Below are 23757 nucleotides of genomic sequence, written 5' to 3' on the forward strand. Positions count from 1 at the left end.
TTAAGAAGAAATGCATTCCTTGGAGATTCAGGTTTACAGGGGAGGTTCCTCATGCAATAGCATAGCTCCGGTCAGTTGGTTCAATTCCTCTTATTAGAGAATTAACATAAAGTCAATTCTCTAACAGGTGTTGCACAAATGCATCCCTCAATTGGATTTCAGCTTTAATTCTCTCACTGATGCAACTTGCAATGGTTCGAGCCTCTCACTAGCCTTTACCATTCAAGGAGATCTTTAACCTTGGACTTCCCTTCATAAGCTTGCAAGAGATAACTAATGGATGTCTCCTTAGAGTCCAAAAGCTTACCAAGTGTTGGCAATTCTAGAAAATCCTACCTTCAAGTCACCTACCAGAGGCTCGCAAAGGGTAAACTAGTGCATCTCCATGGTTACAGATCACTTGCCTTACTAAGTGTTAGCCCAGGTGACTCCAAGGCGTTTTAAGTTAACTAAAAACGTAGAAACCTTTCACGGGACACACTTTCTCTTCATTCATAGCTGAAACCACAAAGCTTCTGATTCTTGCACTTGGAACCTTTCCCGACAACCTTAACTCCAAGAAACTAAAAGGTTTAGTTACTCATTCTCTGGGGAAAGCTCCTCAGAGAGTGCATAACTTAGTAAATAAATAAAAAACACAATCAAAGTGAGAAGGTAAAGCAGAGCTCAAGCTCTGTATATTTCTTCCTTTGAAACTTACAAAAGGTTCATCCTCTCAGAACAGGCTCCTCAGGCTCTATTTAAACCAAAATTACATTTACAGCTATTACATGGATATTTTACCAAATTCCTAACTTAAAAGCTAAGGAATTCTATAATTGGTGGCTTACAAGGAGAATTTGGGCATTTAGGCAACAAAAATCTAATGAAAAATATCTCCAAGTGTCGGTTATAAATATCGGGAAGCACTAAGGACCATTTCGCAGGTGAAAGATGAGGTCTGCGAAATTTCGCAGGTGCTTAAGAAGGGCTGCGAAATTTCTTTGCAGCAAAAGGCTGATTCAACACCTCAGCGAAGTTGGCTTCCATCTTGTGGTGCTTGGCTTCCATCGCGGCGTGAAGCTTCAGGGGAAATCCATGGTACTGTGCAAAAAGGCTGCGAAATCATTCCGCAACAAAATGGTGATTTCGCAGCACTTTTCTGAAGCCTTTCTTCATCTTGGAGCAGTCAGCTTCTAAAGGCTGTAACTTTCTCTTTTCAGCTCCAAATTGCACACGGTTTGAAGCATTGGATTGTTGACTTCCTAAGCTTTCAAATGAGATATTGTATGCATAAATTGGACATCAGGAAGTACTCCAAAAGTGGCTGCAGTTACTGTCATCAAGAATGCTTCATGGCTGGATTCTCTTTGCTTTCCCTTGCATTCCAGACTTTGCTTATGGCAATCAAAGCTTCAAAGGTTTGATTCTTCATGCCTCTGAGCTTCCCATTCTTATACAAGGATTCCATATAAATCTCCTCAATCTCATAATGCTTTGGTGATCAAAATACTAACAAAAACACCAAAACTTACACAATTTGATTAGAATTGATTGAAAGGGGCCTTAACATGCTAATTGGGTTAAAAGGCACTAACTACTACTCAAAAGTGTTTAAAAGGATTAATTACAAGCTATCAAATAGCACTTTTTGAGTAGTAATCACTCCTCCCAACTGACATATTGCTAGTCCCTTAGCAATGAAGGAGAGAAAAATAAAACAAAATTACCTTAATTTACAACATCATGCTATTCACTTCCAAAAAAAAAATATATATATTTAAGTGGCATGACTGACAAACTCTCACATGGAACATTAAAGAAATATAGCCTCAAATTTCAACAAGAGTTATCAAAAACTTTGCTAAATACCATTGATCAAGGGAATGCATTATGCAAATTGAAGTTTTAAAATCATTTTCACTTCCAAAGAACCAAACTTTAATCTTCCACAAAAGTCTAAGTGTAAGATGATAGAATCTGAATATAGTATGCCAAACTAATCTCTCCCCCCAACCTATCTCTTTTCAACACTTAGCAAGCTGACCAAATTCAATAGGCAGAGAACACACTTTCTTTTTTTTTTTTTTTTTTTTTTTTTTTTTTTTTTTTTTAGAGTAACAGGCTCAAGGGGCATTCTTTTCCGAATTGTCCATGTAATGGGGGTCCATCAATGACTCCCAACCAATTAAGGTTTAGGGCATCAAGCTTTTAGGATCTTTCAACCACTAACTCCTCGGATTTTACCCCGGACTTTTTCATATACCTTTTTTTGCCTACCATATGCTAACTCCACCTATCCACCCTTGTAATGAGCATTGAGGCCGGTGACTCCCAACCAATGAAGGCTTAGGGCACCAGGTTTCAAAGGTTTTCACCATATACCCTTTCAGACCTTGCTCGGGTTTTAAGGTAAGCAAACATTTTGCTTTCTTTCTTTTTCTAAGGCTCATTGGCCTTTCATAGGGTGTCTCAATATCATTAAAATGAGGTCAAAGGTACCAAGTCTCAAAATTTCCTAAGTCAAGGGGGAAATAGTTTTTCATCTTATAATCGGAATCTATTGTGCACAGTGTGTGGATAGCTTAAAGTGGAAGGACTAAATTTGATTTCAATAGAAGTTTCAACAATTGAACCACTTTAGCAAGCATAATCCAAACTCTAAGTTAGATGAAAAGCAACAGTTCAGTTTCTCCTATTTTAATTTGAAAATTTTTCCTCAAAATCCATGGAGATTATAGTAACAAGCAAAAACTACAACTACTTTACTAGACACAACTGAATTATCAAAATAACTTAGCATACTTCCTTCACTTAGCCTACTTCCTTCCTCATTCCCCCCCCCCCCCCCCACAACCGAGCTGAGCATTGTCCTCAATGCGATATGGGTGATCGAAAATTAAAGGGAGGAAGTGGTACCTCCTAAATGATATCAATTTCGAATACTGAATGGAGAAACCACATGTTTCAAAAAGAATAAAAGGTGTGAGCAAAGGAAATAAGAACAAATTGCTAAGAGTTAACAAAAAACTAGACTTTGCATTACTTTAATGATTTGAGTATAGTTGGCAAAGAAGTAATACAAGTAATCCAAGCAATCCCCATATGTAATATCAAAATGTGGGGGATTTCATATATAACTAAGTAAAACAAAATACATAAAAGCAATATATAAAAGACATATATATGTTCAGATAGGAGGGTGGTGCTGAAGCTGATGGCTTAAGGAGATGGCTCTGCCTCTGGGGTAGCTGACTCATGAGGGGCCTGAGGCTCTGTGGTGGTAGGAGTGACATGCTCATCAGCTGCTGGGAGGCCAAGATGATGCTGAAGCTGCCTCAAGATAGTAGTATGCTGAGCTTGGGTGGCCATCATCTGCTCCTGCCGAGCTCTCAAGGCTGCCATCTCCTGAGCAAGGCTGCTCTGAGAGGCTGTCAAGGTCTCCAATGCCTGGCATAAATCCCTATACTCAGAAATAGGGATGGCCATCCTAGGCTCGGCTGATGTGGAAGGTTGTGCTGAAGCTGGAGCAACTGGAGGGATTAGAGAGGCTCTGGCTGATGTGGAAGGAGAGGCAACAAGTATACTCTCAGGTATTAGACATGAGGATGCTCTCCTAGCAGCTGGAGCCTGAGCTGGCTGAGGGAGCTCTGGCTGCTCCATCCTATAAGCTGTCATGTTGCTCCATTTTTCGAAAGTAAACACATCCCTACAAATCCTCTTTCGCTCCTGCTGAGGCTCTGCTGGGTACCCCAGATGCTCAAGAATTTGGCATAGCAGCCTTGGGAAGAGAAGAGGGATGGCATCAGCTCTGGCCAACTTTTTCTTATGCACCTTCTCTTCAAAATAGAGAAGGGCAGCCAGGATCAAGTGGTGAGGGCCAAAAAAGTACCCCTCAGACATTCTGAACAAAACCTCCAATAGAATTCCTCTTCTCTAGGTCCAATGCTGGAGGGGATAAATATTATGCCTCAAAAGGGCATCAATGAGGAACATCCTTGGAGGAAGTTCCCCCCTCAACAGATAAGGATTTTTGGAGGCTCCTCTAAACAGAATATGCACCATCTCCAGCTGAGATGGATTAGTCCAAGCTCTAAAGTCATCAAAATGGCTGGGCTCATACGGAATATGCAAAGCCTCAGCTATATGCCGAGCTCCCAGGATACCATGCCTACCATCTATAGTGAAATGAATTAAGGTAGGATCCCTGACCTGTCGAGTAGTCATGGATTGATAGAAATCCATTGCTATTCTAGGGTAAAAGAAATCCCGCGGGGTCAGAAGCTGCTTCATTCGATATCTGCGCAGCAATTGGAAAGAACCTTCAAGCTTTGGGCGCAACTGGAAGGCGGCTATGTCAAAACACAGCTCCGAATGGAATGGCCGAGATCTGCAGTCCAAATTGCCTTCGATTGGAGGCTGAGCGAGAATTGGACGCCTGATTATCGCTTCCGGAGCTGGTTCAGACGGAATTTGGGGCTCAGAAGGTGGCGGCTGGCTTGCTTGAGGCTTCGCAGGCAGTGTCGGAGATGGCACCAGAGATGGAGCTGGAGATGGAACAGGGGACTGCCCTGTTAAATCAATGGGCTTCGAGCTGTCCACTCTAGCTCGCTTTTGGAGGGGACAACCCCCTGACCTGGTAAGGTAACGCCTCGCCGGAGGCGTTTGCAATGCCGGCTTGGCCTGGCGCTTCATTGGCGTGGGCTTGGCCAGAGGCGGAACGGCTTCTGGCCTCGAAGGCTTAGAGGTTGATGCTTGAACTGGCGCCTCGCGCGGCGTTCGCTTTCGGGTGGAAGGAGAGGAAGACTTCGCGCCTCTGGTTCGTGCCATGACGACCTGAAGAGGTTTTAGGCGGCGGCGATGAACGGAGGGGACGAATGGAGGCTCTAGCAGCGTCGGGCTATGGAGAGGAGGCGAACGGCCAGCTGCTGCGACTTTTCCCCTTTTTTGAAATGGTTTCGCAACCCAAATGACCGATATTTATAAAGACTAATAGAATATGAAAGGTCATTTGGGGTTTCGCAAAAGAAAACCGCTTTCGCAACAAAATTGGGCGTTTCGGAGGAGAAAATCGCTTTCACAGCTCACTTCGCAGCTGCGAAATTGGAGTTACTATGCTGCGGAATGGCGCTCGTGTGCCAAAAATCGGTTTCGCAATTGCGGAACACCCTTCGCAGTGGAGAAATTGCTGAGAAATCACTGCGGAATGGGGTTTTTTTACGCTTTAGTGGTTCGCAGTCCACTTCGCAGCTGTGAAATGGGGGTTCCTGTGCTGTGGAGTGGCACTCGTGTGCGAATCTTGGATTCGCAGCTGTGAAAACTTTCGCAAAGGGCTCAAAAGTGTTGCGAATTGATTTCGCAACAAAAAACCATTTTCGCAGAGAAATCCTTCTTTGCTGCGAAATCTCGCAGAGCTCTTTTCCTCCCCTGTTTTTGCTCTGTTTTTGCTCTATTTTCGCTCCGATTTCTTCCCGATTTCTTCCTTTACATTTTCTCCCACCTGAAATCAATTAAAAAGAGGAAATTACATAAAAACACACAATTTAAGATCAAAAACTCAGATCAAAAGTAGAAATAAAACTTTAAAATTTACAAAATTTACAAAAATTTTGGACTTTGCTGAAACCAAGTCCAGCAAACCCTTATTTGCTTAGGCTTTTTGAGGCTCAAGGAGGTTGATCTCCTCCTTGTCTGGTTTGAACTGCTCCATGAATGGCTTGAGACGATATCCATTAACTTTAAAAGTGTCCTTGCCATTGGAATTTAATAACTCCACTACCCCATGGTTGAGTACTTGATGGATAATGAATGGACCAATCCACCTAGACTTGAGCTTTCCAGGAAAAATATGGAGTCTTGTGTCATAGAGTAAAACTCTTTGGCCTTTTTGAAATTCCTTGTTGGAAATTAGTTGATCATGCCACTTCTTCATCCTCTGTTTTGCAACTTTGGAGTTGATATAAGCATCATTTCTCAATTCCTCCATCTCATTAAGGTCTAAGCACCTTTTTGCCCCGGCCCTGATCAAGTCCATATTTAGCTTTTTGATTGCCCACCAAGCTTTGTATTCAACTTCCACAGGGAGATGGCATGCTTTACCATAAACAAGACGATAGGGGGACATGCCAAGAATAGTCTTATAAGCTGTTCTATAGGCCCATAATGAGTCATGAAGCTTAACAGACCAATCTTTCCTGCTTGTACTCACCACTTTCATCAGTATGTTCTTTATCTCCCTATTTGCTAGCTCAACTTGCCCAGAAGTCTGTGGATGATAAGGTGTAGCTACCTTATGCTTCACTCCATACTTGGCTAGTAAACTTTCAAAAGGCTTGTTGCAAAAATGAGAACCTCCATCACTAGTTGCAAAAATGTTCTCTTTCAGAAACTTGAGAACCACTCTATGATCATTTTGTTTACAGGGGACTGCCTCAACCCATTTAGAAACATAATCTACCCCCACCAAGATGTAAGAATTACCAAAAGACATTGGAAAAGGTCCCATGAAGTCAATGCCCCATACATCAAATAGCTCAACTATTAGTATGGGATTCATTGGCATTTGATTTCTTTTTGTCAGCTTGCCAAGCCTTTGGCATCTATCACAACTTCTACACATGATGTGGGCATCTTTGAACAGAGATGGCCAAGTAAACCCTGATTGCAACACCTTCATAGCTGTTTTCTAAGAGGCAAAGTGGCCTCCACATGCATTCTCATGACAATGGTTTAGAATTCCCTGTTGCTCTTCCTCAGGCACACATTTCCTTATAATCTGATCTGCACAATACTTAAAAAGGAAAGGTTCTTCCCAATAATAAGCATGAATTTTTGCAAAGAAGTGCTTCCTGTCCTGTGCATTCCACTCACTTGGAATTTCACCAGTGACTAAATAATTAGCAATGTGAGCATACCAAGGAGTTTTGACTAGGAACATAAGTGATTCCTCAGGAAAATCATCATTAATAGGCAAGGCATGAGAATTATGTGCTATAGCTAACCTTGAGAGGTGGTCAGCTACCACATTTTCCACTCCTTTCTTATCTCTGATTTGAAGATCGAATTCTTGTAACAAAAGAATCCATCTTATCAACCTTGCTTTTGCATCTTGCTTTGTCAATAAATACTTCAAAGCTGAATGATCAGTAAAAACAATGATGAAAGACCCTACCAAATAAGCACGAAATTTGTCCAAGGCAAATACCACAACTAGCAATTCTTTCTCTATAGTTGTGTAATTCCTTTAGGCTTCATTCAATGTTTTGCTTGCATAATAAATCACATAGGGCTTCCCATCTTCTCTTTGACCAAGCACAGCTCCTATAGCAAAGTCACTGGCATCACACATTAGTTCAAAAGGTAATTGCCAGTTAGGGGCCCTCACTATTGGAGTTGTTGTTAAAAATTTCTTCAGTTGATCAAAGCTATCTTGACATCTTTCATCCCATACAAACTTAGTATCCTTAGCTAACAGCTCACAAAGAGGTTTTGAAAGCTTTGAAAAGTCTTTGATAAACCTCCTATAGAAGCCAGCATGACCAAGGAACTGCCTTACTCCTTTTACAGTTGTTGGGGATGGCAATTTGGAAATGAGCTCCACCTTTGCTTTATCAACTTCAATGCCCTTTCAGAGATAATATGGCCAAGGACAATTCCTTGACGTACCATAAAATGACATTTCTCCCAATTGAGCACCAAGTCTTTTTCCATGCATCTGTGAAGAACTGCTTCCAAATTGACTAAGCATTCCTCAAATGTACCTCCATATACGGTGATGTCATCTATGAAAACCTCCATAATTCGCTCCACCATATCACTGAAGATACTCAACATACACCTTTGAAATGTTGCAGGTGCATTACACAAACCAAAAGGCATTCTTCTATAAGCATATGTTCTAAATGGGCATGTAAAAGTAGTCTTTTCCTGATCTTCCACAGCAATCTCAATCTGAAAATACCCTGAATACCCGTCCAAAAAACAATAGAACGGATGGCCAGAGACTCTCTCTAACACTTGATCGATAAATGGCAATGGAAAATGATCTTTCCTAGTTACTGCATTCAACTTTCTATAATCAATACACACCCTCCACCCTGTAGTGAGGCCTGTAGTGATTTCTTCACCTTCTTCATTCTGTACCACAGTAATCCCTGACTTCTTTGGGACCACTTGAGTAGGACTCACCCAAGAGCTATCAGATATAGGGTAGATAATACCTGCTTGAAGTAGCTTCAGCACCTCAGCTCGCACAACTTCTTGTAAATGAGGATTCAATCTTCTTTGAAATTGACGAATTGGCTTAGCTTCCTCCTCCATATATATATGATGTGTGCAGACTAAAAGACTAATGCCTTTCAAATTAGATATTTGCTATCCTATAGCTTTCTTACACTTCTTGAGAACTTCCAGTAAACACTCCTCTTGATGACTGGTCAAAGATGAAGATATTACAATAGGGCATTTATTATTGTCTTCAAGGTATGTGTACTTCAGCTCTGCAGGTAGAGGCTTCAAATTAAGTTTTCGGACCTCTTTTTCAGCATCTGCTCCCTCTTCTTCATTGAACAAAGGTAGAATCTCTTCTATCCTCCTCCAACTTTGTAAAGTAGCAAGCTCATTAGGAGGTTCATACAAACCTTCCTCACAATCCGCAAAACTTTCATTCAGCTTATCTTGCATATTCTGATTGCAGTGCTCCTCTACCAGAGTGTCAATAATACACACTTCTTCTGGACCCTCTTCTTCTTCTGGAATGATTTGCTTTTTAGACATATAAAAGATGTTGAGATCAAGTGTCATATTGCCAAAAGTGAGTTGCATGAGCCCATTCCTACAGTTGATGATTGCATTTGAGGTAGCAAGGAATGGCCTTCCCAGGATGATAGGAACTAAATTAGCTTCCTTAACAGTAGGATCCGTATCAAGAACAATAAAATCCACTGGATAGTAGAAATTATCAACTTGAACCAAGACATCCTCAATTACCCCTCTAGGAATTTTTACTGATCTATCTGCTAGAGATAGAGTGATTGCTGTTGGCTTCAACTCACCAAGCCCCAATTGCTTATAGACAGTATATGGAAGCAAATTCACACTTGCTCCCAAGTCCAATAAAGCTTTTTCCACTACCTTTCCTCCAATCATGACTGAAATGGTAGGACTTCCCGGATCTTTGTACTTCAAAGGAGACTTACACTGTAAGATTGCACTTACTTGCTCAGTCAAGAAGGCTTTCTTATTTACAGTCAATCCTCTTTTGATAGTACACAAGTCCTTTAGGAATTTTGCATAGGTTGGAACTTGCTTAATCATATCCAACAGTGGGATATTGACTTTAACTTGTCTCAATACTTCAAGAATTTCAGTTGCATTTCTAACCCCCTTCTTCCCATGCAATGCTTGAGGAAAAGGTGGAGAAGTTGATTTCTTCAGCATTTCTTCCTTCAGAAGTTCCTTCTCTGGATTTGCATTCATTGTTGATTCATGGTCCTCTTTCTTATCACTGATCTCTCCTTCTTTGTCTTTCATTTCCTCCTCCTTCATTGTCTCTTCTTCTTCAACAGGTGGCATAGGTGGTGGCTGCTCAATTTTCTTACCACTCCTTAGAGTGATCAAGGCTTTGACATCTTTCATCTGTGATGATTCCCCCTCATGGCTTTCCACTTCTTGGACACCCTTGGGATTTTGGTGGGGTTGGGAAGGAAATCTTCCCTTTTCTTGCACTGTATTCAAATTTGTGAGCCTTGATATTGAGTATTGGAGATTATCAATTCTTTGAGTTATATCATTTTGCATTCCATCCATCCTTTTGTTCAGAGTATTCTCTACTCTGTCAATTCTTTGATTAAGCTGAGTATTGATGGCTTTTTGTTCTCCAACAAAATCTCCCACTACCTTGCTGAGATTCAAAATGGCTTGTTCAAGACTTGAAGATTGCTGAGATGGTTGATCCGGTTGTTGATACCGAGGTGCTCTAGGCTTCCATGAAAAATTTGGATGATTCCTCCAACTTGAGTTGTAAGTGTTTCCATAAGGTGCATTGTTATTGGGCTTGAATTGTCCAACAACATTTGCTTGTTCTCCAAACATTTCCCTTTCAGCTGAATTTGTAGGGCATTCCTCCACCAAGTGTTCATAGGATTGACAATTAGGACATAGCTTCACTTGCACTGGTGATTCAGCTACAACTTGCACTTCATGAATCTTTTTCAGTTCCAGCTCCTCCAATCTTCTTGTCACAGCTGCAAACTTTGCTTTTGTATCATCCTCATCTTTCAAGGTATACATCCCAGCATTAGCATTGAAAGCATTCAGTTGAGACTTCATCCTTCCCACTTCTCCTTTGGTCGGTTCATCCCATCCCCTTGAAACTTCAGCTACATAATTCAAGAAATCCATAGCTTCCTCCGGATTTTTGCTCATGAAATCTCCTCCACACATTGTCTCCAGGAGTTGCTTCATTGAGGATGACATCCCATCATAAAAATAGCTCACCAATAGCCAAGTATCAAAGCCATGGTGAGGACATGCATTAATAGCTTCCATATATCTTTCCCAACACTCATAGAATTTCTCATTCTCTTTAGCTGAGAAATTTGAAATTTGCCTTTTCAAGCCATTTGTTCTATGAGTGGGAAAAAATTTCTTAAGGAATTCAGCTTGTAAGTCAGTCCAAGTACGGATACTCCTTGGCCTTAAAGAATTAAGCCAAATTTTGCTTTATCCTTTAAAGTAAAAGGAAATAACTTAAGCCTCATCAAATCAATTGAAGCTCCTCCCTCTTGGAATGTATTACAAACATCTTCAAATTCCTTAATATGTGCATAGGGATTCTCACTTTCCATTCCATGGAAAGTTGGTAGAAGTGGAACAATATATGGTCTGATCACTAGCTGCTCTGTAGGAGGTATTATACATGATGGTGCACTCATACGAGGTGGATGCATACGGTCCCTCATTGATCTAAATTCATTGAGATTGTCTTGACGAACTTGGTGACTATGCTGATCTTCAGGTGTAGTTTCCATGATATTCAAGCTCAATTCCAATTCCTTAGTATGAGGTGTATCACTTCTAACAAGCCTTCCTCCACTACCTCGTATCCACTTTGGCATACAAAACTAGCAACTATCTGAAACTAAAATGAAAATAGAGGACAACAAAAGAAAACAGGGCTACAAATACAAAATAAGACTAAGCTGAATTTGAAAGGTAAATTTAGATTATGAATAAGTAAAACTAAAAAAAATGAGAGTTAGTAAGGTTAAAGAAACGTTACCACACTTGTGATGAAAATCACAAGTACACTGAAATAGTATCACTATAACTTGACACCTTCCCCGGCAACGGCGCCATTTGATTCATGCCTAATTGGTGTCTTAGCTGATTTGTGTCCAGCTGGTGCTCCTTGATGGCGGGAGTAATCAACAAAATTTTTAACCTATAACACCATGAACTAGGGTAGCAAATAAAAAGCTACTATAGCATAGTGGCTCTAGGATCGTTCCACTGGGAAGGGTACTCAAGTTGAAAATGATGTCAATTCAAAGTGAATTGGTGCTGTTTCATTTCAAGATTAGCTTAAGGAATAAAACACAAACTTTGGTTGAAAAAGGTTTGAACTTAGATTAACTACACAGCAAGTGATGAAAATTACTTAAGAAGAAATGCATTCCTTGGAGATTCAGGTTTACAGGGGAGGTTCCTCATGCAATAGCATAGCTCCGGTCAGTTGGTTCAATTCCTCTTATTAGAGAATTAACATAAAGTCAATTCTCTAACAGGTGCTGCACAAATGCATCCCTGAATTGGATTTCAGCTTTAATTCTCTCACTGATGCAACTTGCAATGGTTCGAGCCTCTCATTAGCCTTTACCATTCAAGGAGATCTTTAACCTTGGACTTCCCTTCACAAGCTCGCAAGAGATAACTAATGGATGTCTCCTTAGAGTCCAAAAGCTCACCAAGTGTTGGCAATTCTAGAAAATCCTACCTTCAAGTCACCTACCAGAGGCTCGCAAAGGGTAAACTAGTGCATCTCCATGGTTAGAAATCACTTGCCTGACCAAGTGTTGGCCCAGGTGACTCCAAGGCGTTTTAAGTTAACTAAAAATGTAGAAACCTTTCACGGGACACACTTTCTCTTCATTCATAGCTGAAACCATAAAGCTTCTGATTCTTGCACTTGGAACCTTTCCCGGCAACCTTAACTCCAAGAAACTAAAAGGTTTAGTTACTCATTCTCTGGGGAAAGTTCCTCAGAGAGTGCATAACTTAGTAAATAAATAAAAAACACAATCAAAGTGAGAAGGTAAAGCAGAGCTCAAGCTCTGTGTATTTCTTCCTTTAAACTTACAAAAGGTTCATCCTCTCAGAACAGGCTCCTCGAGCTCTATTTAAACCAAAATTACATTTACAGCTATTACATGGATATTTTACCAAATTCCTAACTTAAAAGCTAAGGAATTCTATAATTGGTGGCTTACAAGGAGAATTTGGGCATTTAGGCAACAAAAATCTAATGAAAAATATCTCCAAGTGTCGGTTACAAATATCGGGAAGCACTAAGGACCATTTCGCAGGTGAAAGATGAGGTCTGCGAAATTTTACAGGTGCATAAGAAGGGCTGCGAAATTTCTTTGCAGCAAAAGGCTGATTCAACACCTCAGCGAAGTTGGCTTCCATCTTGTGGTGCTTGGCTTCCATCGCGGCGTGAAGCTTCAGGGGAAATCCATGGTACTGTACAAAAAGGCTGCGAAATCATTCCGCAACAAAATGGTGATTTCGCAGCACTTTTCTGAAGCCTTTCTTCAACTTGGAGCAGTTAGCTTCTAAAGGCTGTAACTTTCTCTTTTCAGCTCCAAATTGCACATGGTTTGAAGCATTGGATTGTTGACTTCCTAAGCTTTCAAATGACATATTGTATGCATAAATTGGACATCAGGAAGTACTCCAAAAGTGGCTGCTGTGACTTTCATCAAGAATGCTTCATGGCTGGATTCTCTTTGCTTTCCCTTGCATTCTAGACTTTGCTTATGGCAATCAAAGCTTCAAAGCTTTGATTCTTCATGCCTCTGAGCTTCCCATTCTTATCCAAGGATTCCATATAAATCTCCTCAATCTCATAATGCTTTGGTGATCAAAATACTAACAAAAACACCAAAACTTACACAATTTGATTAGAATTGATTGAAAGGGGCCTTAACATGCTAATTGGGTTAAAAGGCACTAACTACTACTCAAAAGTGTTTAAAAGGATTAATTACAAGCTATCAAATAGCACTTTTTGAGTAGTAATCACCAAGTGTTGGCTCAATTGAATTGAAGGTGTTGTAAGTAAACTAAAAACATAGAAATCATTAAAGGATCACACTTTCTCTTCTTTAATGGCTGAAACCACAAAACTACTAATTCTGCACTTGGAACCTTTCCCGGTAACCTTAGCTCCAAGGAACTAAAAGTCTAGCCACTCATTCTCTGAGGAAACTTCCTCGGATCTTGTTTGGCTAGTAAGAAAAATAATGAGAAAACAAAAATATATAGGAAAAACATAGCAAGTGCTCTGTAAAATATATTTCTTGCAAAATTGTACAAAGGATGCGTCCGAGAACAAGCTCGCGACTCCTTTTTTTAAAGAAAATTACAAACTATATATAAGAGGTTATTCACCCTTTGTTCTTCTTAAAGACTAAGGAATCCTATGATAGGTGGGTTACAAGGAGAGTTTGGGGATTTAGACATCAAATATCTAAAGCAAAATATCTCAAAAATTCGGTCGAAAATATCGGGAAGCTTCAGGAGAAATTCTGTTGCACTGTGCAAAATGGAGACTTGGTCATGAGTATTATCAGAGTTTGCTTTTTGATTGTGGGTGGAAATGGATCCGGTGAATCACAAGTGTCTAACGAGCCAAGCTGTCCGGGGAATTTGAATTGTCGGCCGTGGATACTCTCCAGGTAAATGCTATCAGAAGATCCGGACATGTCTGATCGGGGAAGTTGAAATGCCCTCCTCTCCCATCCGGCGTCAGGCGCCGGATGTTAAATATCCGATCAGAGGATCCGGACAAGTATGACCAGATAGAATTTCGGATGTGAGATATTCAGATAAGGTGGAATATCGACTGGATAGAATTCTTCCCCGGGTGGAATGAGCTATGTATCACGTCGCAAGGGGGACCGTCTGTGTGTGCAAGGTGTAGGGACCCCTCCCCCTGATGACACGGAGCGCGCATCACTGTCTGGAGCAACTCCATCCGGATTCCCCAAGAGGAGATGTGGGCGCTCCCCTATCCGGACTCCCTCAGGGAGAAGCACATGGCACTCGTGAACATCACACCCCGGACGATAGCATACCCTATCCGGATATGTTGTCCGGATCATTGACTAAAGTGAGCAAGTCTTTCTACTTCATTCCAAAAGCCTGTCACAGCCCACGTTCCATCGCCCTCTGATGGTGTGTCCGGACGCCCTGTCTGGACATCTTTGCCATGGATTCCAAAGAACTCTCCTCAATCTCAAATTGCTTCTGTGATCAAAAAGCTATCAAAACACCAAAACTTAACACCATTTGATTAGAATTGATTGTAAGGGGTCCTTAATATGTTAATTGGGTTAAAAGGTGATAACTACTACTCAAAAGTGTTTAAAAGACTTAATTACAAGCTATCAAATAACACTTTTTGAGTAGTAATCACTCTCCCCAACCGACATATTGCTAGTCCCTTAGCAATGAAGGAGAGAAAAATAAAAATAAAAATAAACAGTACTATAATTTGCAACATCATGCTGATCAAAAAACAATTTTCAAGTGGCATGATGATCTAACTCTCACATGGAACATTAAAGAAACAAAACTCAAACTTCAAGAAGAGTTATCAAATAACTTGTCTAATAACAATTCTTAAAGAGAAGGCATTATGCAAATTTAAGCTTTAAAAGAGTTTCCACTTCCAAAGGGTCAAACCTTACTCTTCCACAAAAATCTAAGTGTTATTTATTAGTTTTTGAATATAGTATGTTGAACTAATCTCTCCCCCAAACCTAGTTCTTTTTCAAAGCTTAGCAAGTATACTGAAATAATGTCACTATGAAGTTGGCACCTTCCCCGGCAGTGGTGCCATTTGATTCGTTCCCAATTGGTGTCTCAACTGATTCATGTCCAGCTGGTGCTCTTTGATTGAGGGAGTAATCAACAAAATTTATAACCTATATCACCATGCATTAGGATAACTTTAGCTAATATAGAATAGTGGCTCTAGGATCGTTCTTGAGGAAGGGTTTTCAACTCACAACTGATACCAATTCAAAGTTAAATTGGTGCTTTTTCATTTCAAGGTTAGCTTAAGAAATAAAACACAAACTTTAGTTAAACGAGGTTTTGTTTCAAGCTAACTAAAAAGAAAGTAATGGAAATTACTTATGAAGAAAAACATTCCTTGGAGGTTTGGGTTCACAGGGGAGGTTCCTTATGCAAAAACAACGCTTCGATCATTTGGTTCATTTTCTCGCATTAGAGAATTAACATATAGTCAATTCTCTAACCGGTGTTGTACAGATGTATCCTTTAAATGGATTTCAGCTCTAATTCCCTCTCATTGATGCAACTTGCAATGGCTCGTGCCTCTCACCTAGCATTTGCCATTCAAGGTGATCTTTAACTTTGGACTTCCCTTCTCAAGCTCGCAAGAGATAACTAATGGATGTCTCCTTGGAGTCCAAAAGCTTACCAAGTGTTGGCAATTCTAGAAAATCTTACCTTCAAGTCACTTCCCAAAAGCTCGTAAGAGGTAAACTAGTGCATCTCCATGGACGGAATCACTTGCCTTACCAAGTGTTGGCTCAAGTGAATTGAAGGTGTTTTAAGTTAACTAAAAACATAGAAATCATTAAAGGATCACACTTTCTCTTCTTTAATGGCTGAAACCACAAAGCTCTAATTCTTGCACTTGGAACCTTTCTCGGCAACCTTAGCTCCAAGGAACTAAAAGTCTAGCCACTCATTCTCTGAGGAAACTTCCTCAGAGCTTGTTTGGCTAGTAAGAAAAAGAATGAGAAAACAAAAATATATAGGAAAAACAGAGCAAGTGCTCTGTAAAATATATTTCTTGCAAAATTGTACAAAGGATGCGTCTGAGAACAAGCTCCCGACTCATTTTTTAAAAGAAAATTACAAACTACATATAAGAGGTTATTCACACTTTGTTCTTACTTAAAGACTAAGGAATCTTATGATAGGTGGGTTACAAGGAGAGTTTGGGGATTTAGACATCAAATATCTAAAGCAAAATATCTCAAAAAGTCGGTCGGAAATATCGGGAAGCTTCAAGAGAAATTCCTTTGCATTGTGCAAAATGGAGACTTGGTCATCAGTATTATCAGAGTTTGCTTTTTGATTGTGGGTGGAAATGGATCCGGAGAATTACAAGTGTTTGACGAGCCAAGCTGTCATGGGAATCTGAATTGTCGGTCGCGGATACTCTCCGGGTAAGCGCTATCAGAGGATCCAGACATGTCTGATCGGGGAAGTTGAAACGCCTCATCTCCCATCCGGCGTCAGGGGCCGGATGTGAAATATCCAATCAGAGGATCCAGACATGTATGACCGGATAGAATTCTGGATGTGAGATATCCGGATAAGGTGGAATGTCGGTTGGACAGAATTCTTCCCCGAGTGGAATGAGCTATGTCGCGCGTCGCAAGGGGGATCGTCTGTGTGTGCAACGTGTAGGGACCCCTCCCCTGATGACACGGAGCACGCATCGCTATCCGGAGCAACTCCATCCAGATTCCCCAAGAGGACATGTGGGCACTCTCCTATCCGGACTCCCTCAGGGAGAAACATACGACACTCGTGAACATCACACCCCGGACGATAGCATACCCTATCCGGATATGTTGTCCGGATCATTGACTAAAGTGAGCAAGCCTTTCTACTTCATTCCAAAAGCCTGCCACAGCCCACATTCCATCGCCCTCCGATGGTGTGTCCGGACGCCCTGTCCAGACATCTTTGCCATGGATTCCAAAGAACTCTCCTCAATCTCAGATTGCTTTGGTGATAAAAAAACTATCAAAACACCAAAACTTAACACCAATTTATTAGAATTGATTGCAAGGGGTCCTGAATATGTTAATTGGGTTAAAAGGTGATAACTACTACTCAAAAGTGTTTAAAAGACTTAATTACAAGCTATCAAATAACACTTTTTGAGTAGTAATCACTCCCCCTAACCGACATATTGCTAGTCCCTTAGCAATGAAGGAGAGAAAAATAAAAATAAAAATAAACAGTACTATAATTTACAACATCATGCTGATCAAAAAACAATTTTCAAGTGGCATGATGATCTAACTCTCACATGGAACATTAAAGAAATAAAACTCAAACTTCAAGAAGAGTTATCAAATAACTTGTCTAATAACAATTCTTAAAGAGAAGGCATTATGCAAATTTAAGCTTTAAAAGAGTTTCCACTCCCAAAGGGTCAAACCTTACTCTTCCACAAAAATCTAAGTGTTATTTATTAGTTTCCGAATATAGTATGTTGAACTAATCTCTCCCCCAAACCTAGTTCTTTTTCAAAGCTTAGCAAACTAATCAACCTCCAATAGGCTAAGAATGCACCTCTTGGTTCACAATTTTTTTTTTTTTTCATTGTAGGAGTACAAGGCTTAAAGGTATTCTTTTCTAAATTGTCCATGCAACGGGGGTCCATCGATGACTCCCAACCAATTAAGGTTTAGGGCATCAAGCTTTAAGGATTTTTCAACCACTAACTCCTCGGATTTTACCCGGACTTTTGAGAATGAATTTTAATACCCAAGCACTACAGTATGTTAAACTTCACCTATTCACCCTTGTAACGAGCATTGAGGTCGGTGACGCCCAACCAATAAAGGCTTAGGGCACCAAGTTTTAAAGATTTTCACCATATACCCCTCAGACCTTGCTCGGGTTTCTAGGCAAGCAAACATTTTTTCCTTTCTTTCTTTATTCTTTTTTTCAAAGGCTCATTGGCCTTTTATAAGGTGTCACAACACTATTAAATGAGGTCAAAGGTACCAAGTCTAAAATTTTCCTAAGTCAAGAGGGAAATAGTTTTTCATCTTATAATCGGAACCTATTGTGCACAGTGTGTGAATAGCTTAAAGTGGAAGAACTAAGGTTGAATTCAATAGAAGCTTCAATAATTCATCAACTTTAGTAAGCATAATACAAACTCTAAGTCAAGTGAAAAGACAAAAATTCAATTTCTCCCTTTTCATTTTGAAAATTTTTCGTTAATAACCATGGAGAGTAAAAAAAATTTTAAAATTAAGCAAAAAGCAACTAAATTACCAAAATAACTTAGCATTAATAACAAAAACTTCCTTCCTCAACTCTCCCCCCAACCAAGCTGAACATTGTCCTCAATGTGACAAAAGCGATTGAAAAAATAGGGAGAAAGTGGTACCTTCTTAGTGACATGGAGTGAGGTTGTGGAAATGATGGCTCAGCTGCCTCTTCTGTAGGAGGCTCCTGATGAGGCATAGGCTGATCAACAAAAGGAGGGGCCTGTGATGGCTCTGATGAGCTGGGAAAGGCATGCTCAGGAGCTGATGTACTGCCAAGATGATGCTGAATCTGCCTCAGGATGGCAGTGTGCTGGGCCTGAGTGGCAAGAATCTGCTCCTGATTTTAATCATTCAAAAAGATTAAGTTAGTTACAATTTACATAATTTCAAGACCAAAATTAAAATCAAATAATTTATAAAACTTAAAAATTTACATATTTAACAAAATTATGGACTTTGGTGAAACCAAGTCCATCTAACCCTTCTCTGATCAGGCTTTTTGTGGCTCAAAGAGGTTGATTTCCTCCTTTTCTGGCTTGAACGGCTCAATGAATGGCTTGAGGCGATGACCATTGACTCTAAAGGTGTCTATGCCATTAGAATTTAGTAATTCCACCGCTCCATTGAGATGTACTTGGTGAATAATGAAAAGACCTATCCACCTTGACTTGAGCTTCCCTCGAAAGATATGGAGCCTTGAGTCATAGAGTATGACTCTTTGTCCTTTCTGCAATTCTTTGTTGGAGATTAGTTGATCATGTCACTTCTTCATCCTCTGTTTTGCAACTTTGGAATTGATGTAAGCATCATTTCTTAATTCCTCCATCTCATTAAGGTCTAAGCACTTCTTTGCCCCAACTCTGATCAAGCCCATGTTCAACCTCTTGATTGCCCACCAAGCCTTATATTCAACTTCCACAGGGAGGTGGCATGCTTTGCCATAGACGAGACGATAGGGGGATATGCCAAGAATAGTCTTATAAGTTGTTCTATATGCCCATAATGAATCATGTAGCTTAGTAGACCAATCCTTTTTATTTCCCTGTTTGCTAGCTCCACTTGCCTGGAAGTTTGAGGATGATAAGGTGTAGCTACCTTATGCTTCACTCCATACTTGGCTAATAGGGCTTCAAAAGGTTTGTTACAAAAATGAGTACCTCCATCACTGATTATGGCCTTGGGCACCCCAAATCTTGAGAAGATGTTCTCTTTGAGAAATTTGAGAACCACCCTGTGATCATTATGTTTACAGGGGATTGCCTCCACCCATTTGGAAACATAGTCCACCCCCACCAATATATAAGAGTTACCAAAAGATATTGGGAAAGGTCCCATGAAGTCAATACCCCAAACATCAAAAAGATCAACTATAAGGATGGGGTTCATGGGCATTTGGTTTCTTTTTGTAAGCTTCCCAAGTCTTTGGCATCTATCACAACTCCTACACATGATGTGGGAATCTTTGAAAAGCGATGGCCAAGTAAACCCTGATTGCAAGACCTTCATGGCTGTTTTCTAAGAGGCAAGTGGCCTCCACAGGCATTCTCATGGCAATGGCTGAGGATCCCTTGTTGCTCTTCTTCAGGGACACACTTCCTTATGATCTGATCTGCACAATACTTGAAAAGGAAGGGCTTTTCCCAATAATAAGCATGAATCTTTGCAAAGAAGTGCTTCCCGTCTTGTGCTTTCCACTCTCTTGGAACTTCACCAGTAACCAAATAGTTAGCAATATGAGCATACCAAGGAGCTTTCTCTAGCAACATAAGTGATTCCTCAGGAAAGTCATCATTAATAGGTAATACATGGGAATTATGTGCTATAGCCAACCTTGAAAGGTGGTCAGCTACCACATTCTCCACCCCTTTCTTGTCTCTGATTTGGAGATCAAACTCTTGTAACAAAAGAATCCATCTAATCAACCTTGCTTTTGCATCTTGCCTTGTCAATAAATACTTCAAGGTCGAATGGTCAGTGAAAACAATGATGAAAGACCCTACCAAATAAGCATGAAACTTGTCTAAAGCAAACACCACAGCTAACGATTCTTTCTCTGTAGTTATGTAGTTTCTTTGAGACTCGTTCAATGTTTTGCTTGCATAGTAGATCACATAGGGCTTCTCATATTCTCTTTTTCCAAGTACAGTTCCTATAGCAAAGTCATTGGCATCACACATTACTTCAAAGGGTAATTGCCAGTTAGGAGCCCTTACTATTGGAGCGGTTGTCAAAAATTGCTTCAATTGATCAAAACTCTTTTGACATCTCTCATCCCAGACAAACTTAGAATCCTTAGCTAAAAGTTCACAAAGAGGCCTTGAAAGCTTAGAGAAGTCTTGTATAAATCTCCTGTAGAACCCTGCAGGGCCAAGAAATTGCCTTACTCCTTTTACAGTGGTTGGGGATGGCGATTTGGCAATAAAATCCACCTTTGCTTTATCAACTTCAATGCCTTTCTCAGAGATGATATGGCCAAGGACAATTCCTTGATGTACCATAAAATGGCGTTTCTCCCAGTTGAGCACCAAATTTTTTTCAATGCATCTTTTAAGAACCGCTTCCAAATTTACTAAGCATTCTTCAAATGTACCTCCATATATGGTGATATCATCCATGAAAACCTCCATAATTCACTCCACCATATCACTAAAGATACTAAGCATACATCTTTGGAATGTTGCAGGTGCATTGCATAAACCAAAAGGCATTCTTCTGTAGGCGTATGTTCCAAATGGACATGTGAAAGTGGTCTTCTCTTGATCTTCAACATCAATTTCAATTTGGAAATACCCTGAGTACCCGTCCAAGAAACAATAGAAAGGATGGTCAGAGACTCTCTCCAGCACCTGATCAATAAACGGGAGTGGAAAATGATCTTTCCTTGTCACAACATTCAATTTCCTATAGTCAATACACACCCTCCAACCTGAAGTGAGGCGTGTAGCAATTTCTTCTCCTTTTTCATTCTGAACCACAGTAATCCCTGATTTCTTTGGTACCACTTGAGTAGGCCTCACCCAAGGGCTGTCAGATATGGGATAAATAATACCCGCTTGGAGTAGCTTCAGCACCTCAGTTCGCACCACTTCGTGTAAATGAGGATTCAATCTTCTTTGAGGTTGACGAATTGGTTTAGCTTCTTCCTCCATATATATGTGATGTGTACAAACCAAAGGACTGATTCCTTTCAAGTCAGATATTTGCCATCCTATTGCTTTCTTGCACCTCTTAAGAACTTCAAGTAGAGAAATCTCTTGATGACCGGTAAGAGATGAAGATATAACAATAGGACATTGGTTATTTTCTTCCAGGTATGTATATTTTAACTCTATGTGCAGAGCTTTCAAATTGAGCTTTGGGAATTCTTCTGTTACATCATCTTGTCCCTTCTCTTTATTGAATAAAGGTAGGATCTCTTCTTTCCTCCTCCAACCTTGTAGAGTAGCAAGGACATCAGTGGGTTCAGACAACCCTTCTTCAAGATCCTCAAGACTTTCATTCAACTTGTCTTGCATATTCTGATCACAATGCTTCTCCACGAGAGTGTCAATAATGCATAACTCTCCTGGACCTTCTTCTTCTTCCGGAGTAATTAGCTTCTTTGACATATGAAAGATATTAAGCTCAAGTGTCATGTTGCCAAAAGTGAGTTGCATAAGTCCATTCCTACAATTTATGATTGCATTTGAAGTAGCAAGAAATGGCCTTCCAAGGATGATAGGAACATAATTAGCTTCCTTAACTAAAGGACCAGTATCAAGAACAACAAAATCTACTGGATAGTAGAAATTATCAACTTGAACTAAAACATCCTCAATTATCCCCCTTGGAATTTTCATTGACCTATCAACTAAAGATAGAGTGATTGATGTTGGCTTTAATTCACCAAGTCCCAATTGCTTATAAACAGAGTATGGTTACAAATTCACACTTGCTCCCAAATCTAACAAAGATTTTTCCACTACCTTTCCTCCAATCATGACTGAAATTGTAGGACATCTTGGATCTTTATACTTCAAATGAGATTTGCATTGTATGATGGCACTCACTTGCTCAGTCAAGAAGGCTTTCCTATTCACATTCAACCCTCTTTTGATAGTACACAGGTCCTTTAGGAACTTTGCATATGATGAAACTTGCTTAATCATGTCCAGTAATGGAATGTTGACCTTCACTTTCCTCAATACTTCAAGGATTTCTGATGCATTTTTTATCCCCTTTTTCCCATGCAAAGCTTGAAGAAAAGGTGGAGATGTGCGTTTCTTCATCAATTATTCCTTAATAAGCTCTTTCTCTGGATTTGCATTCACTGTTGAATCACGGTCCTCCTTCCCTTCACTGATATCTTTCTTCTTTCCTTTCATTTCCTCCCTCTTCTTTGTCTCTTCTTCTTCATTCTCTTCAACATATGGCTTGGGTGTTGGTGACTCAACCTTTTTACCACTCCTTAGAGTGATCAAGGCTTTAACATCTCTCACCTGTGAAGATTCTCCCTCATGAGTTTCCACTTCGTGGATACCCTTGGGGTTTTGGTGAGGTTGAGAAGGAAATCTACCCTTCTCTTGCACTATGTTCAAATTAGTGAGCCTTGAGATCGAGTATTGGAGATTATCTATCTTCTGAGATAAGTCATTTTGCATCTCATCTATCATTTTATTCAAAGTATTCTCTACACTATCAATTCTTTGACTGAGTTAAGAGTTGATGGATTTTTGGTCTCCAACAAAATCTTCCACAACCTTGCTGAGATTCACTATTGCTTGTTCAAGACTTGAAGCTTGTTGAGATGGTTGAGATGGTTGAGCCGGCTGTTGGTAATGAGGTGCTCTTGGCTTCCATGAAAAATTTGGATGATTCCTCCAACTTGAGTTGTAAGTATTGCCATAAGAAGCATTGATATTGGGCTTGAATTGTCCAATGACATTTGCTTGTTCTCCAAACATTTCTCTAGCAACTGGAATTGTAAGGCACTCCTCCACCAAGTGTTCATAAGATTGACAAATAGAACATGGCTTTACTTGCACTGGTGTTTCAACAATAGCTTGCACTTCATGCATCTTTTTCAGTTCTAGCTCATCCACTCTTCTTGTCATAGCTGCAAATTTTGCTTTCATATCAACATCTTCATTCAAGGTGTACATCCCAGCCTTAGCATGAAGAGCATTTGGTTGAGACTTCATCTTTCCCACTTCTCCTCCGTGCGGTTCATCCCATCCCCTTGAGACTTCAGCTACATAACTCAAGAAATCCATAGCTTCCTCAGGATTCTTACTCATGAAATCCCCTCCACACATTGTTTCGAGGAGTTGCTTCATTGAGGAAGACATCCCATCATAGAAATAACTCACCAACAACCATGTATCAAAGCCATGGTGAGGACAAGCATTAATGGCTTCCATGTATCTTTCCCAACACTCATAGAATTTCTCATTCTCTTTAG

Source organism: Vitis riparia, chromosome 1 (assembly GCF_004353265.1).
Source record: "Vitis riparia cultivar Riparia Gloire de Montpellier isolate 1030 chromosome 1, EGFV_Vit.rip_1.0, whole genome shotgun sequence".
Taxonomy (NCBI): Eukaryota; Viridiplantae; Streptophyta; class Magnoliopsida; order Vitales; family Vitaceae; genus Vitis; species Vitis riparia.